The sequence below is a fragment of the Acomys minous genome (assembly GCF_964271855.1).
Source record: "Acomys minous genome assembly, chromosome: 3".
In the NCBI taxonomy this organism is placed as follows: domain Eukaryota; kingdom Metazoa; phylum Chordata; class Mammalia; order Rodentia; family Muridae; genus Acomys; species Acomys minous.
Genome location: NC_140485.1, coordinates 12,073,847 through 12,091,038, shown reverse-complemented (window position 1 = coordinate 12,091,038; position 17,192 = coordinate 12,073,847). Strand labels below are relative to the sequence as shown.

Sequence of the window (17,192 nt, the reverse complement as noted above, 5' to 3'; positions counted from 1 at the left end):
ATGTAGAGACTAGGTAGTTTTTTTTTTAACAACTGAAATCTATTTTTAACAATTCTGGAGGCTAGAGCCCAGCCTCAAGACAACAGCAGATTCTATGACTAGCAAGGAGAAGCTCCCATATTAGCTGTATTTTTCATTTAGCCTATACATCCCCAGAATGAGTAAGTAGACGTTCTCAACTCTCTTCTGTAAGGCCGCTAACCCAGAAGAGCACTAATCTCATTCATGACCGATCTAATCTCCAAGACCCAATCGTGTATCTCATCTCTTACTCAAATTCTCCTCTCGCCCCTATTTAAATTGCACTTCACATTGCTTTACAGGGTAATCTGTAGGTCAGCTAGGTGACTTGAGCAATGACTAGAGGTACAGACACCAAAATGGTGTTGCTGCTACCAAAACCCACACATGGGCTCTATGAACTGCCAAAGACTGCCTAACTTCGGATCAATCTCGAAAGAGATATTGATGGAAAACACCAGAAATGAGATCAAACTGGAGATGTAAAGAAAAGATTTTCTTCAAATTCTGGGATGCCCATCACATCAGGACATGCCCATGGTGAACACATTCTAAATGCAGTTTGCATGCAGCTATTGGCTTGATGATTTTGTCTTGCTTTGGCCTTACTTGGAATTTCCCTTTATGGTAGAAACTTTAAAACATGGCTGAAACAGAGAGAGGCCATTATGTAAGACCACACCGAGTCAAAATGCTGCTGAGTTGTGAAAAGTCTGTCCCAATAGATACATCTACAACACAATTCCAGCACTAAGACCCACGGTTCACTATGGAAGAGTAAGCAGAAGGATCGTAAGAGCCAGAGGATCAGGGAGTTTGCCATGAAGTTGTGTCTCCTCATAATCTCAGAAGCTTCAGCTATAAAGTCTCAACAATGTGACTGGTTAAACATGAGTTGAGCAAGGATAGGGGAAAGCCCATGAGGCCTAAAAATTACAGGCCATCAAGAAATGCTGAAAGCAATGCAGGAGCAATTATCTCCCTAGGGAAGACCACACCAATTGGTTTTAATGGTCAGCCCTGAAAACATATGTATAAATAACATGACGTAGACTGAGCAAGGTGTAGGCATACATTTAAGAATATTATTCACATGTATTTATGTAACAGCAATTAATAAAAAAAATGAAGCCATGATTTTGAAGGAGAGCAAGGAAGGCTTGGAGGAAGAAGCAGAATGGAGAAATTATGTTATAATCTCAAAAAAATTAAGAAATTGTTTAAAAATTATTTAAAAACATGACTGAGAAGAAGGTGTATTAAGTAAAATCTTGTCTGTTTGAACCATCGTGTACAAATACTTAGCCTCGAATACCACTCCTGAGGACACTGATTTTTATGATTTTGGTCAAGACTTCCTGCTCAGGGGTCTTGACCATGTCAAGTAAACACCTCCAAAGTGTGTTAGCACACGTGCCAGGTCCCACTACCCCATTTTCAATTTTCTCACCAGTCAGCCTTTACCCAACTTTTCTAAGAGCTAGTAGAAGGGGGATGTCTGTGAAATGACATTCTGTCCTGACATTTTAGGGTCCCCTAAGTGAAAGGAGTGTCCAGGAGGAAAAGGGCCTGGAGAGATCCCTTGGTTTCCAGCCAACCTTCTGCCAGTGCATGCAGATGGTGGGAACTGGGGGTCCCCCCCCTCAGGTAGGGGTTATGTCTGGGCAGCCCTCCCAGTGCCTGGCAGCCACTGTAGACACTGTACCTCCTTAAATGTTGATTGTCCAGCTCACTCTTTGTGTGCTGCTGACTCATTACCATGTCATTGTGTGCCTCTGATTCTTCCCTGCGCAATGAATATTGACTCCGTGCTCACTTTTCTACCTGAATTACAGGGGTAGGGACAATCTGAGGGCTGCTAGGCTTGCTCAGCTCCAGCCTCCCTGGCAGCTACTTGAATGGTTTCAAAGAAAAGCTGTTTGCTTGAGCATTTGGGGACAACAGAGAGCTGTCACAGGCCGCTACACTGATTTATGAAAAGACAGGGAAATAAGAGACTAGGCTGGTACTTCTCACACCAGCTGCCTGCTCGTCAGCGTTCTTTCATTCTCTGTCTCTCTGTGTATTTTTTTTCTTTCTGTCTTCTCTCCTCCCTTATTACTTTTCCCTTTCTTTCTCCTTTATCTTACCTCTTTCCCTCAGTGTTGAGCTCATTCTCTGTCTATTCTTTTATGTTTTCCTTTCTTTTTCCTTTAAATGAGAGAAGAAAAAAAAATCACTTCATTTCAGGCAGACACCTATTTCCTATACCCAAATGAAGTATCCCAATAAAGGCAGCACATTTTTTCAGGTCAAATGGTGTCCAGCTTTCCAGAAGAGAGAAGACTGTGTCTAGGGAAGTCAGGAACCTATCTTCCCCAGACCCTCCTCTTCTGATCCACTTGGGGCTCTGTGACCTTCTGAGACCCACCCTGAACACAATGCCTATGGGCTAAAGAGGCCAGTCTGGCACCTCTAGCCTGGACTTCTTTCTCCCCAGGGTACCTTGTCAGAAAGGGCTTCTCTCCTGGGCACTCTGGTTCTTCCAGGCCAGGTTTGACCCACAGCATTGTGCTGACTCCTGAAGTCACTGTGACCAGTGGGAAGTAGGACCTTCAGAGGAAAAGTTGTGTCCTGGGCAACAATTTCTGCTCAAAGCCCTCATATTCTGGGACACTAAGCAAGCTGCTTCGTTGCAATGTTGAGTTAGGACAGAAATACTGGCTTTTTTGGTGTTGGCAATCACACAGGAACTGTTACCCAGAATTAAGAGTCACATGCTTAACTTTCAGTCCTCATATGCAGTTCACGAACACAAGTTTCTTTTTAGTTTCTGAGACGTTTTGAACATAGATTTTTGGGTTTTTTTGGGTATCCAGGCTCTGCCATGCTGCTTTGCTTTTGCTGCCTGTTTCTGAGGCACCCCATTCTTTATCTCACCACTGCCCTGGGTTCTTGAATAGTTCCCTGTCTTTCATGTCACTTCTCCCAAACTTTGATCCCCTTATCTTTATTCATAGGCTTCAGTCCGTCTCCTCACAGCCCCATAGATCAGCAGCCTCACCTCTTCCTCTGGTTTGCTTCTTATGACTGCAGTAGGAAGGCTCCCTTTTCCCTTCTTAGACCACAAATCAGCCATTAACCTTGGTCTGAAAAATGTCTGTTGGCCAACCTCCTTCGTCAGCTTCTGACGTGTTTGCAAATACCAAAGAGGGTGTTTTGGTGACCTCAGTAGGCATAGGGGCCTACAGACGGACATATTCTCAGATTTCTTCCCTTGCCCATTTAGTGAAAAGACCAAACACAACTCAGCCTCCCAGTGCTATGGTTTCTTAGTGTTGCGCCATTCTCATGTCTCCCGTTGGGCATTTGTTTGTGTTGGTCAGGTTGGTTTGTTGCTATGTCTGAATCGAGACAGGATGACCTGCAAGGCCAGCAGAGGAACGGCTTGAATGGGTACTCAATGACTCTGAACCTTCACAGCAGGTGCTTAGGGCACTGCCGTGGTATTTTAGTGGTCACCAGACAATGGCTGTTACCTAGAAGCGTATCTGAGCACTTTAGGCCCTTTGGCTCCCTTTCTGGTGTCCTTAGCTTGGTTCCTAGGTGTTAATAGCAGAATAGAACTCACTGTATGTATCTTGCATCCTGCTTTCCTCTGGGAAGAGGGCTGAATTTATCATCCAAGGCATATCTTTAAGGGTGCAGAAAATAATACAAGAAAGCTTGTGGGAGGATAGGAAGGTGTAATTTGAGGAAGATTCTTCCCAGAGAATCCTTGATGGTTACTTTCAAGTGAAGTCCACACGAGGTCTTCATCGTCCAACATCACTAAGGACTGTGTAGAAAATTGGTTGATTAATGAATGGCTGGGGTGTGTGTGTGTGTGTGTGTGTGTGTGTGTGTGTGTGTGTGTGTGTATGAGAGAGAGAGAGAGAGAGAGAGAGAGAGAGAGAGAGAGAGAGAGAGAGAGAGAGAGAGAGAATATACAAGTGTGTACTTGTGTGCATGGATAGAGGCCAGAAGTTGATTTTGTCAATATTCCTTTATTGTTCTTTATCTTAGTATTTGAGAAAGAGTATGTAACTGAATCAGGAACTTGTTATTTTGGTTAGACTGTGATCTACCTGCCCTCTCTCCCCAGGGATGACAGATGCATGCTGCCATGTGTGTCTTTTTTCACATGGGTAACAGAGATCTGAACCCAGGTCCTTCCCAAACACCTTACCTACTAAGTCACCTCAGCCTTTCAAGTGCTTTTTCTTTCAAAGGCTTGTTAGTCCCCAGGGCTTTAAAAACTATAAGGTAGGCAGTGGTGGTACACGCCTTTAATCCCAGCACTCGGGAGGTAGAGGCAGGTGGATTGCTGTGAGTTCAAGGCCAGTCTGGCCTACAAAGTGAGTCCAGAACAGAACAGTCAAGGATACACAGAAATTCTGTCTTGAAAAAAAAAAGCTATATATAGACTCCCAAGTATATTCAGTAACCCTGCCTTTTCCTCCCCGTATTTTTTATTTTTATTTTTTTTTATATCTTGTCATGCTAGAAGGTCCTTGAAGACTGGAATGTTCTTATTTTCATCTTTGTGTCATCCTCTTTCCCCAAAGGTGGATCATTTATTTTCCATATATTTTAATTAATATATAACTTAAAATGAAATGCAAATACCTTAAATATAATGTCAATCATAGCTGCAAATGCTTAGCCACATCTAACCCTGAGAATGTTCCTACCACTTCAGGAAGTTTCTTTGGGCTCCTAGTCAGTCCTCTTTTCTTGACAGTTGCAACTACAACTTTGACTTCTATCACTATAGCTTGAAGGTACCTGTTTTATAACTTTATAATGAAATCTCACAGCATACATTCTGAATATATGTCTTTTTATATTTAATATCCTCCTTGAGGTCATCCACCTATGCAATTATTTATGTGAATAATTTGTTGACTTTTATTGCTGAGTATTGCTTAATTGTGTGCTATGCCACAGGTTTTACATTGTCTCATGAATGGAGAGATTGTGTTTCTAGTTTTTAGTTAATATCAATGAAACATCCCTGAAAGGTCTTGTCCAACAATTTTAAATTTTAAATTTTGTTAATCTGTACTGTCATTTTTCTTTAAAAAAAATGCCCAGCAGTAGAAGTTGTCACAGGGGAAGTTTTAGAAGAAGTGTCAGATAATTTCCAGTGTTTATATTATTTCATAATTTTACCAGTGATATATAAAAGTTGCATTTTGTTCAGGATCTCACAGCATTTGAGGTTGTCAGTCACTATTATTTATCCATCATAGGAAGCATGAAATAGCATCTAACTGCGTTTTTGATTTGCATCCCCTTGATACAACAATCTTTTAAAATATTTTAAGTGTATCTTGGCTGCATGCAAACACACACACACACACACACACACACACACACACACACACACACACACAATTTTAAAGTGATTGTTAAGTCCTACTCTCATTCCAACAAGAAGAGAGAGTAGTTAAAAAGTCCCACTCCTAGCTGAGGAGTTATTGAAAATTGATGGAGTCTGAACTAGGGAGAGTTAGTTAGAGTTAGTTGGAGTGACCCCTGGTAGAAAGACTACACTCCAGTGCATTATTCCAAGTCTACATTATCCCAAATCCATGTGTATATACGTAGCACAAATTACATCTCTGGCCCATAAAAAAGAAGGGAGAATGGCAGCCATCTTCCAAAATGACAAACACAAACAGAAAGAAGAGGAACACTTACTATATGTTCTCTAGGCCTTTTAGGAAACATGGAGTTGTTCCTTTGGACACTTATACACAAGTCTACCAACAGAGTGATATTGTAGACATCAAAGAAATGGGCACTGTTCCAAAAGGAATGCCCCATGTTCCATAAATGTTACTACAGCAAAACCCAGAAGAGTCTACAGTGTCACCCAGCATGCTGTGGGCATCCGTGTGAACAAGCAGGTTAAGGGCAAGATTCTCACCAAGAGAATCAATGTGCACATTGAGCACATCAAGCACGGGCAGGGACAGAGCAGGGACATCTTCCTGAAGTGTGTGAAGGACAACGACCAGAAGAAGAAGGAAGCCAAGGAGAAAAGCGTGTGGGTTCAGCTGAAGCACCAGTCTGTGTCACCCAGAGAAGCACACTTCATGAGGACTAACAGGAAGGAGCCTGAGCTGCTGGAGCCCATGCCATATGAATTCATGGCCTACTGTACAAAAAAGAAATAAAGGACCTGGACAGTAAAGTGTTTTTCTTAGAAAAAAAAAAAAAAAAGAAGGGAGAGGGTGAGGAATAAATCTACGAGGAGTTAGGGGTTGAGTATAGCCAAATTACTTTGTGTGCATATATGAAATTCTAAGAAATTAACAAGTACATTCTATCTAGTATGGGTTGCTTATTATTACTTTTTTAATGGAGAATTGTTAGGGTTCTTCAGACTTGATATATGAGCTCTTTTTTTTAGTAGAGCTGTTATCTACCAACTTTATTTGCTTCCTTGAGTATGTCTTATGTCAGGTAGTCTAGTCAATTCCTAAGAAGCATTTGTTAAAATTATGTAGAACAAAGGAAAACAGAGTAAAACCCTAAACAATTAAGCAAACAACCAGTCATTAAAAGAGCCAGTAAACTCCCTATCCCTTCCCCCAATCAATCACAAGAATCTAGTTGTCAGTCACAAAGAGGGCAACTAGCACGCTGAAATGTGCATACTTGGAACAGAGCCGCATCCTGTGTCTGGCTGCAATGGTTTGGCAGATGATCAGTCCACACTATATTAATTCCTGTTGAAAGGGTCATTGGCAGAAGAGTCCATGGGTTGCTGCTTTAATCATGTTGGCTAAGTTATTTGTGTCCATCTTGAATAAGCGCCTGAGGATGAAGGACATCTCTAGCTCTAGCAGGTAAGCACTGCTTTCTTAAGAAGTTACTTTTTCAATGGAAAGGTGTTTTCATTTTGTTTTGCTTATAACATGTTTACTATATGTTATAACATCAGAAAGTCAGCTTTCTGATGCTATAATAAATAACCAAGAAAAATAAACTTGCAAAGAGAAAAATATTTGTTTTAGCTCACAGTTTTAGAGGTGTCAGTTCACAATTGATTGGCCCTAATGCTTTTGGGCCTATGGTAAGAGTGTCTGTTGTTGAGATAGAGCATGGTGAGTCTGCTTACCCCCTAGACAGCAAAAACCTCAGCCCCCAACAAAGCAGTACAATACAAAGGGAGACAGGGGGAGGAGGGGGAGGGAGAAGGAGAGAGGGGAAAGAGAGAGAGAGAGAGAGAGAGAGAGAGAGAGAGAGAGAGAGAGAGAGAGAGAGAGAGAGAGAGAGAGGAGAGAACCCTCCAATGACTTAAAACCTCTTAAATTCTCTACCATTCTCCAAGGTACATAAAGACACATGGGTCTTTAGGAGACCTTAAACAGATTCTTACCACATCCACTTGATAGATCTCTGTTAAGTGGTTATTAAGCTCCTTTTGTACTGTGGTCCAGGGATATGCTTTGTATGGAGAGGTTTCTGTGGACTGGCCAAGACTCTTGTTGACTGTGCAAAGTATACCATCTAAATAATGTGCAGATAAAACTAGAGCATTGATTTTTGTCTACACAGGCCTCTTAGTACTCACTAATTCATCTCTCTTTGCTAGTGGTGCACTGTTAATGATTAAAGTGATTAATGTCCTATGCCTCCTATGTGGCCACAATACCTGCCCAGGAGGACTTACTTTAAGTTATAATCTCTTCTTTTTATTTCTATGGACTTACCCATTTGATCTTGCCATTTGGTTCCCAGACATAAGAAAATTATAGAGCTGTGAGCACTTTCTTTGGAACATTGCTTCTATAAAAGCAATGGAAACACATGTGGAGAGACCATCATCCACTCAGTAGTATCAGTGGATGGCTGACTGGGCCTGAGGGCTACACTCTATACCACTGATGCTCATCTGTGTGATCTTTGTGAACTATGGATGCCAAGAGAGCTATGCATTATGGATACTGGCTAATTGAGACATGTGACTGCTTCATTCTTCATGAAGCTGTGACTTCTGAAACAAAACTTTATATCTTGGTAGATGATGCTTTTTCATGTTCCCATGTGTGACAATAATATTGATATAAAATCTGGGTTTCACCTATAGTTCACCCTATTGTATCCTTGCTTTAGAGTTTTGTATTTACTAAACCCAAACTCCTACTCCTTAGCATTTATTTTCCGGGTAAGAGGAGAAAGCAGGAGATAACCTTCATCCTGACTCTGACTCTTAAGGCCTGTGAGAGCTGAACATGTGTGTGTCAGCAGAGGGTGTGGCCTTCAGGGCTGTGGGTCTGTCTGCTCACTGAAGAAGTTGACATTGAGAGTGAGGACAGTTTCAAACCAGCTTTACCAAAGGCCCAAAGCTAATGATGCCAAAGTGTTGACTGTAGAATCAGAGTAAACAATAGCGGGGTTTCGTGGTGTTTACTTAGCTCAGCAGCTTACAAAGGAATTGCATGGGCTTCCATCCACACCACAGTGCTGGCTTGTATCAAAACCATCAGTTCTGAAGTAGCTTAAATGATTCTGCCCTTTTGTTTAGGTTGTGGCTTGGTGCAGAAAGGAAGTTTTCTATAAACCACCATGCTGTCTGTGTCAGATTGGATGGGCATGCCTTTGATTACTGCTCATTCCGTGTCCAGAAATGACGTCAGCAGACTGGATAGAGTGTCAAGCAGGAGGAGCCTGCGGCTTAGACTTGTCAGATGTTCACACTTTTTATTTTGTTTAATCAAAAGCACAGCAGACAAAGTGAGACACTTAATTGTGGTTTAAGTCACTTGTGCTGAGAACATCCCCCACAAATATGCCCGCCTTGCCTTTTTGTGATCAGCATGAGATGGGCTGGGTCTTCATACAAAAACTGATAGAGTGCTTTCTCAAATAGAAAAATTTTCTTATATTTCATTAAAGAATAAAAAATTGAACTCCTAATTTTACATGGTAGAATCTTTGAAGGCATGATAATTTGTTCTGGCACAAGGACCAATACACACCTCTGCCTGGAGGTAAGGAATAAAACCCGACACACAGACTGGTGTACAGAGTGCTCTATTTGGATGTGGCTCGTCCCCTCCAGAACTCAGTTTGAAGCCTGGTTCTCAGTGGAATGCTGTTGAAATCTAATGGGTTCTTAGCAGGACTTTGGGTCTTGAGGGCTCTTTAGGAAGGGATTAATGCTGCTTCATGGGATTGGGTTAACTCTTGAGAGGAAGTTATCAACCACTGAAGGACTTGATCAACTACCTACACTATGGGTGATCACAAAATGAGGCTGCTCCTGGTGTTTTGTCTCTTCTACATATGCCCAGTTGCCTTGTGTTTTCCTCTGGCATGGTGAAACACAATGCCCTTGCCAGATATGGCCACTCAATCTGACATTTCCTGGTCTCCTGAACTATGAGCAAAAATCAATGACTATTCTTCATTAAATGCCCAGTCTCATGTACTTCGGTATAGCAGAAGACAACAGACTATCATACTAAGTATGCTAGCCATCTTGATTTTTACCTCAGTTATTTCTGAGATGCATGTACAGGGGGAACTGTTAGTGTGCTTTATGGACCCTGTTTTACTCCTGTGGTGCCTACTGCTCAACAGATGCTCAACAGCTGAGGTTAATCCTCATTGTCATACTGACTGGATTTAAATTACCTAGGCCAACAGCTTAAGGTGTCCTTGTGAGGATGTTTCCAGAGAGGGTTAACTGAGGAAGGCACAGCTACTCTAAGTTGTAGTGACACCATAACATACATGAGTGAGGGGCCCAGAATAAATAAAAGGAAAAAAGACTGAAGGATACCAGTACCCATCTCTTGCTGATCCTTGACTGCACATGCGCGGTGTCCAGCTGCCCCGCCTTTGCGCTCATGGTGGTTTATATCCACTTAAACCATTGTCCAGAATAAGCCCTTCCTGTCTTACATTTCTTCTTGACAGGTACTTGGTTAAAGCGATAGGGACAGTACAACACAAAGGACAATAGCAATGTAAACAAAATGCCCCCAGCGACAGAGTGGAGAAGTGGTCCCAGGCTGCCTAATTCTTTTTTCTGGCTTTATGTCAGTTGGCTGTTCTGTCTAAGGTATCAGGCCATCCTCTAGGAGACTTTATCTTTCCACTCTGAGGAAAGCTGTAACTCTTTTGAGCTACTCTATTGCTTTTGTGTCATGTTAAATTCATACTTATTCCCATTTTCACCCCGTCTGGATTACTACACAGAAAAGCGTCATGCCACACAGTTACTGTGACCTTTCTTTTACAAGTCCCCATGTTCTATACTTTCTCTGACTTTTTTGCCTAAGAAGATTTACTCGTCCAGTGTCCTTGTTTCCCTAGACTGATCACAACAGTTTCAAAAGCTCAAACAATAAGAGGCTAACAATCAGAACAGTCGTGGCATCATACGTGTATAAGACTGGAGAGAAAAAGCCTTCCTCTAATGCCCCATGTCAAAACAGTGGTTGTAGGAATTTAGGATGACTTTTAACATCAAGAAGATCCTGCATTTGAGCAAAAGAATGTTTTGTCTGAAATATCCTCAAAAATGCTCATGGATAGGAGGCTCATATAAAAAAGGCAGTGGCATGTCCTTGGGTGCTCTGTCTTAAGTCGGCCCCTTCCTACTAAGCTCTCTGCTTTTGATCCACAACAAGGCGAGCAGCTTTTCTATACCATATGTTTCCCTCTGTGAGGCCCGCCTTGCCTCAGGACCAGGGCAACAGAGCCAGCCAATCATGGTCTGAAATCGCCGAGACCATAAGCCCAAGTAATCCTTTTGTCCTTTAAATGTTTCCCTCTGGTATTTCTCCCAGATATTTTCTCCCAGCAACATAGACCTATCTCTGTGTTCCTCCTATAAACACAGATGAGGAGTGGGATACAGCCTGGCAAGCCAGCTGGGAGAACCTGGAGCCTTGGGAGAAAGTCCCGGGTTTGCTATCACACACCTTGTTCTGTCTCGTACAAATATTGCACATTAGTTTCTTAGGGCAGCTGTAACTAGCTGGCTGGAAGCATCAGCTTTTTTTTTCATAGTTTTAATGGAGAAGCCTGAACTGAAAATGTCACTACTGCTGTTCTCCCTTCCAAGGCTTTAAGAGCAAATCCTTTTTTGATTCTTCTTTGCTTCCGGTGGTGGCCAGGAGTCCTTGTGCTTGCCTAACGGCTATATCAAATCTAATCTGTCTCATATGGCTGTCTGATATCTGTGTGGTTTTGTTTGCAACGTTTCTTTTTCATAAGGATACTAGTTATTGAAGCAAGGCCCTTTCTAAATCAGTATGACCTTATTAAAAGACCTTCATGTGTCTGTGTCCTCTTTAGTTTTTATGTTTGGCTTGACACAACCAAAACTCACCAGGGAAAAGGAAGTCTCAATTGAGAGGTTGCCCAGATCAGATTAGCCTGTGGCCATGTCTTCAGAGAATTATCTCAATTGCTGACTGATGTGGGAGGGGCCAGACCACTGTTGGTGGTACCACCCCTGGGTATGTGGTCTGAGTTGTACAAGAAGGCAGGTTGAGCCTGTGCCTGGGGAACAAAGCCAGGAGCAGCATTCCTTTCTGGTCTTTGCTTCAGTTCCTGCGTCCTGCTTTGAGTTCCTGTCCCAAATTCTCTCAGTAATGAATTGTTACCTACGAATGCAAGATGAAATGAACCTTTCCCTCTCAAGTTGTTTTTAGTCATGTTGTTTGTCACAGCAACAGAGAAGTAAACTAATACAGAGAGAAACTTAGTTCCAAAAGAGGACACAGTCAAAAGTGCTGGGAGTAAGGATTTAAACTTATCTTTTGGGTGGTACAATTAAACCCCACAGTACCCTGTGAGTTTATTATACAAGGAAACTTTTTTTTTCAAGTACTCTTGGGGAGCGAGAGCAATACGGCTACCACCAACACTGACTTCCTGGGCAAGAGAGCGCAAGTAAATAAAGATTATCTGTATTTCATACAGTGTGTTTTGCTCATACTCCCCCCTCCCTTCCCCCTACCTCTTCTCAAGACCAAGGAGTCACCCTTCATCCCTGGACTTTGTGTACTCATTAACCTAGTAAGATCACTTTGAGCAGCCCATACGTTCATGGGTTGTAGGCTGATGTAGCCAGGGCCACACTCTTAAAGAGCACTGACTCCCCCTTTCCCAGAAGTCACTAACTGTCCACAGTTCAGTTAGGTTTGGGGACTCCTAAGTCCCATTCTCATTTGTGATAGGATGTCATTTGGCTTGATCTGGTACAGGTCTTGTGCAGGCAACCACAGCTGCTGAGGTCAGGGTGCCGCTGTCCTATCATGATCAGAAGATGCTGCTTTGTTCTTGTCTTGCCTGATTTGTTGCTCTTACAGTCTTCCCACCCCCTTTTCCTCAATGATCCCCAAGTCTCTGGGGTAGGGAGTTGATACAGGTATCTTATTTATGTTAAACATTCCACTGACACTGATTCTTTGTACTTGGACTAGTCGTGAATTTGTTACCCACTGTCTACTGAACAGAGAAATGTCTCTGATAAGGCCTAAGAAACAATAGAACTTTTTAAAAGGATGGAATAAAATAGAATGAAACTGGACTCAGTGGAGATTAGTTTTTCTCTGCTGATCAGGCTTCTAGTCTGTATTTTCTATGCTTTGTCCCATGTGCTGGGATTCAAGGAGGCACACTGGCCTCCCACCCTTAGATACTTCTGCCACAGCCACATTTGTATCTGTCTCCATCTGTGTGTAGTCTGTTTACATCTATGTTTATCTGTCTTTGTCAATATCTATCTTTGCCTATGTATATGCATGTATATCTCTATGTGTATTTCCATGTGTGTATATGTCTGTACATGTCTTTATCTGCTTCTTTCTATGTCTCTGCCTATGTCTACATATATTTCTGTCTGTCTGTAAATTTATGTCTGTGATGGCTCTGTCTCTGTATCCATCTGTGTCTATCTATGTCTATAGCTGTATCTCATCTATCTCTATCTGTCTCTTTCTCTGTCTGTATATAAGTTTATCTCTATGTTTATATACATTTCTGGGGACCTTGGCATATTCTTTGTATGTGATAGGTAGTTTTCATCTGGAGTCAATAGATTACCATAATATGGTGAGTAGAATTTTAAGAGTAGGCTTCTGTAGGCTTGAGAACAAGAAACCCTGTCATGAAAACCGTAACAAAACAAAACAAAATAAAACAAAAAACAAAAGAAAAACAACCTTCCTGAAGATATATCCTTTTCCTAGTTCTAAGAAACATTAGTTTTCAAGAACCCATAAGAAAAGAATGAGTATTACCATACATGACAAACAATGTAATAGAGTTAAGGGTTTTGAGATAATAAACATATTCTTTTTAAAAATATTTTATTAATTTATTCATATTATATCTCAATTGTTATCCCATCTCTTGTATCCTCCCATTCCTCCCTCCCTCCCATTTTCCCCTTATTCCCTTCCCCTATGACTGTGACTGAGGGGGACCTCCTCGCCCTGTATATGCTCATAGGGTATCAAGTCTCTTCTTGGTAACCTGCTATCCTTCCTCTGAGTGCCACCAGGCCTCCCCTTCCAAGGGATGTGGTCAAATATGGGGCACCAGAGTTCGTGTGAAAGTCAGACCCCACTCTCCACTCAACTGTGGAGAATGTCCTGTCCATTGGATAGATCTGGGTAGGGGTTCGAAGTTTACTACATGTATTGTCCTTGGCTGGTACCATAGTTTGAGCAGGACCCCTGGGCCCAGATCTACCCATCATAATGAATGAACATATTCTTAAATGAACAAATTCTTAAGAGATAGCCCCATCTGTCTTCAACATATGCCTTGGGAAATATTCTTATATACTAGAGGGAGAAATAGATAGATAGATGAAAGTTAGATAGATAGATGATAGATAGATTACACATATATAGAGATGGAAACAGAGATAGAGAGATGATAGCTAGTGAGATTGTAGATAATGAGATAGATTAATAGACAGAAGATAGATAAATAGTGAGATAGGGAGATACTAGGCAGGTGATGAGATAGACAGAGTGATTACAAGGATGCAGGCCCTGTAAAGATGAAGGCAGATTGCGATGGAGTATCTGTAAGCTAAAGAACATCTGTACACAGCCTTTGAGTGCCGTGGATATCCAGAGAAGGTTATCTCTAGAGTCTCGGAGAGAGGGAGGATGTTGATACCTTTATTTTGCACTTCTAGCTTAATATCTATGATAGACAGTGAATGCTGTTGTCTTAAAATTTTTATAAAATTTGTTTTCAGTATATTTTCATCACATCCTTTCCCCTCCAAATTTCTGTTGTCATAAGCCACAGGTTTATGATATTTTTTTATGGCAGACACAAGGTCCTTGAACATGCATGGAAAATATCTATCCTTATTGCCCTAATTTCTGTTGAAATAGCATTTCTTTTTGTCTTGATTAACTCTGGAATACAAAATGTAGTTTTAGTGGAATCTGTCACCTACACAAATGACAGACACCTCCATATTACTAGAGATTTTGAAGGGCCCTTAACACATTACTACTTTGAAATTGTATGATTAAGATACTACTGAAGCGTCATTAAAGAATTAATAAGTGTGTTTATTATTGTAAACCACAAATTTGTTTGAGGCACTTGAAGAAATTTCAATATAATTTGTGTCCTTTGTGATATCTATCTATCTATCTATCTATCTATCTATCTATCTATCTATCTATCTATCTATCTATTTATCTATCTATCTGAACCAGGCCCTGCCTGCGTGTCTTGGTGTTTCATGTCCTGTTTCTAGCAGCTTCCGTGTCTGTGTTTATGTTGGTTAGCTAGTCATGTTTACTGCTCTGAGAACGCACCCCTCCCCTCCTCGAGACTTTCCCTCCTGTGTGCAATCACCTCTTGAGGGATTTCACCTGTGAGTGGCATTCCTGTTTTGCTGCCTATAAAAAGGCTCTTTGGACACTGAATAAAAGCAGCTGCCGCTGCTGCTGCTCTCTTAGCATGTGGACCCCGCTGTTTTAATGTGTGTGTGTGTGTGTGTGTGTGTGTGTGTGTGTGTGTGTATGTTAAATCTGCAGTCCCTCGCCCTTGACTCAGTGGCTCGGTGGCAAGGGTGCCACATCTATCTATCATCTATTTATCTTATCTACCATCTATCATCTATCTGCTTACCTATCAATCAATCTATCATTTACCTATATGATATACTAATCTACCTAGATGATATACCAATCAATATGTCATCTACCTACTAACCTACCTATCATCTACATCATGTATATATTATTAATTAGTTCTTTGTGTTTCCTATAGTGTGTTTTAATCATATGTACACATCCCCAACCCCAAGCTCTCACAAGATTCATTCCTCTTTCCCTACTCACCTAACTTTGTAAGTGTGTTTTTTAAATACTTCAAAATTAATTTGTATTCCTGCAATATTATTGGATATGTGCTCTTCCACTGGCAAGTGATGAACTTTCTAGGGACTATAAACTCTTAAAAAAGACTGTTTCTACTCCTTATAACCACTACCAACTGCCAAATAGCAGTGCAGCTAGGGGTGGGATTGTGTGCCCTCTCCCCCTCTCCACACTAGGACTTGGTCTGGCTTGGGCTTACACAGGTTTTGTACATGCTGTTGCCATTGCTATAAGCTGCCCTGCTGTGTCCAGAAGATGATGTTTCTCTATAGTCATCCACAGCCTCTGGCTCTGCCACTTCCACTCTCTCTGTCTGTCTTCTGTAATGATCCCTCAGCCGTGTGTGTGTGTGTGTGTGTGTGTGTGTGTGTGTGTGTGTGTGTGTGATGTTCCCTTTAGGACTGAATATTCTGATATCTATTATTGTCTATGTTTTGGCCAGTTGCAGGTGTCTATATTAACACCATCTACTGAAAACAGAAGCTTCTCAGATGAGGTTTAAGAGATGGCTTGAGCTACAGATACAAAGATAAGTCAGTAGGAGTCAGATTAACACTATGTCCATTTAGCCGCATAGTAGTAATAGGTTCTTACCCAAGGCCTGTGATCTGTCATTTAAATATCCCAAATAGTAGAAAAAATACATATTCTATTCTCCCAAAGTCACCAGCCCCTACACTGAACACTAGAATAAGCGATGAGTATATAAATGAGGAAGTAATTATTGTCTAATGTATTCATAGCAGAGGTGGCAATCCATGCCTGGAGAGCTGAAGATACAGGGTAGTGGCAGATATTCCAGGACTCAGTCTTTAGGTCCTGGTTTACTTCTCATATTTGCAAGGAGACCTCACCTACCTGTGCAGTTCCCTGCTTGCTGTGACCCATGAGCCCTTTATAAATCCTAGCAGTGGTTCCTATGGGATGCAGGTAGCATACTTTAGCTTTCTATTTTGTATTGTTTCCTCCCTGGCTCAATGCTTAGGGTAACAAAAGTATGGTTTTTGGTGTTTTTCTCTCAATTTTAAATACACATATAACTTACCTCCTGAGCAAGTAGATGCCTGCCTTTAATTATTTGTTTGTGTTTACATAATGCATAAATATGCCAGAGGCACCTAGTAGGTGCTCAGCAAAGATTCTTAAAGATAATTGAATTTCCTGGTAGTTGAACAACTAGGCAGACTGGTGGATAGATATAAATTAGTAAAGCAGATTTGAACCATGTGTTGATCATTGTAAAGTTGTTTCATTTTTAGCCAAGATAAATGCTTTTTTAATGTGTAAAGAAATCTATAATTTTCTGTGCTTTGAATTAAGGCTCCCACTTCCCAGGTTTCCTGCCTGCTTCTGGCTGCTCTTAATGAGCTAATTTACCCCACAGAGGCGAGAGATTTCCTCTTGGGAAAGGGTTTAGATGGGCCTCTCACATCCAGGGCCCCAGAGCGTTTCCTTACAGGGCTTTAAACACTCTGAACGTATTTAAAAGAGAAGCCAAGAAACAAATCTGTTGTTTTAGCTTTATTCCTCGAGGCTCAGCGGCTCAGTTTTCCTTCCCCTTTGATCATGCTCACTGGAGTGGCAGCCCTGGAAACTGCCAAGAAGGGCTGGGTCTCTTTAGGAAGCCTGGGCAGGGGACCCACCCAGCTCCACACAATGAAAATAAAGTTGTCAAGCCTTTGAGGTGGCGGTGAAGATTAATTCTTCCTGGGCAAATTGGTAAGACATTTACATTTTTCTTTTCTTTTCTTTTTCTTT

At 41.5% G+C, this 17,192-nt stretch overlaps 1 long non-coding RNA gene and 1 pseudogene across 2 annotated transcripts in view; one reads left to right on the top strand and one right to left on the bottom strand.

The window, feature by feature from the left end:
• LOC311593882 overlaps nucleotides 1-2,680 on the bottom strand; it is a 35,091-nt gene extending 32,411 nt beyond the window's left edge. Inside the window, exon 1 of the long non-coding RNA XR_014777855.1 lies at nucleotides 2,506-2,680. This is a non-coding gene — a long non-coding RNA (uncharacterized lncRNA). The remainder of the gene's footprint in view (nucleotides 1-2,505) is intronic.
• Nucleotides 2,681-5,709: 3,029 nt separating this feature from the next.
• Nucleotides 5,710-6,224, top strand: LOC311593315 (large ribosomal subunit protein eL21-like; annotated as a pseudogene). Its single transcript has one exon. The product of its transcript is annotated as a large ribosomal subunit protein eL21-like (transcript).
• Nucleotides 6,225-17,192: the final 10,968 nt, after the last annotated feature.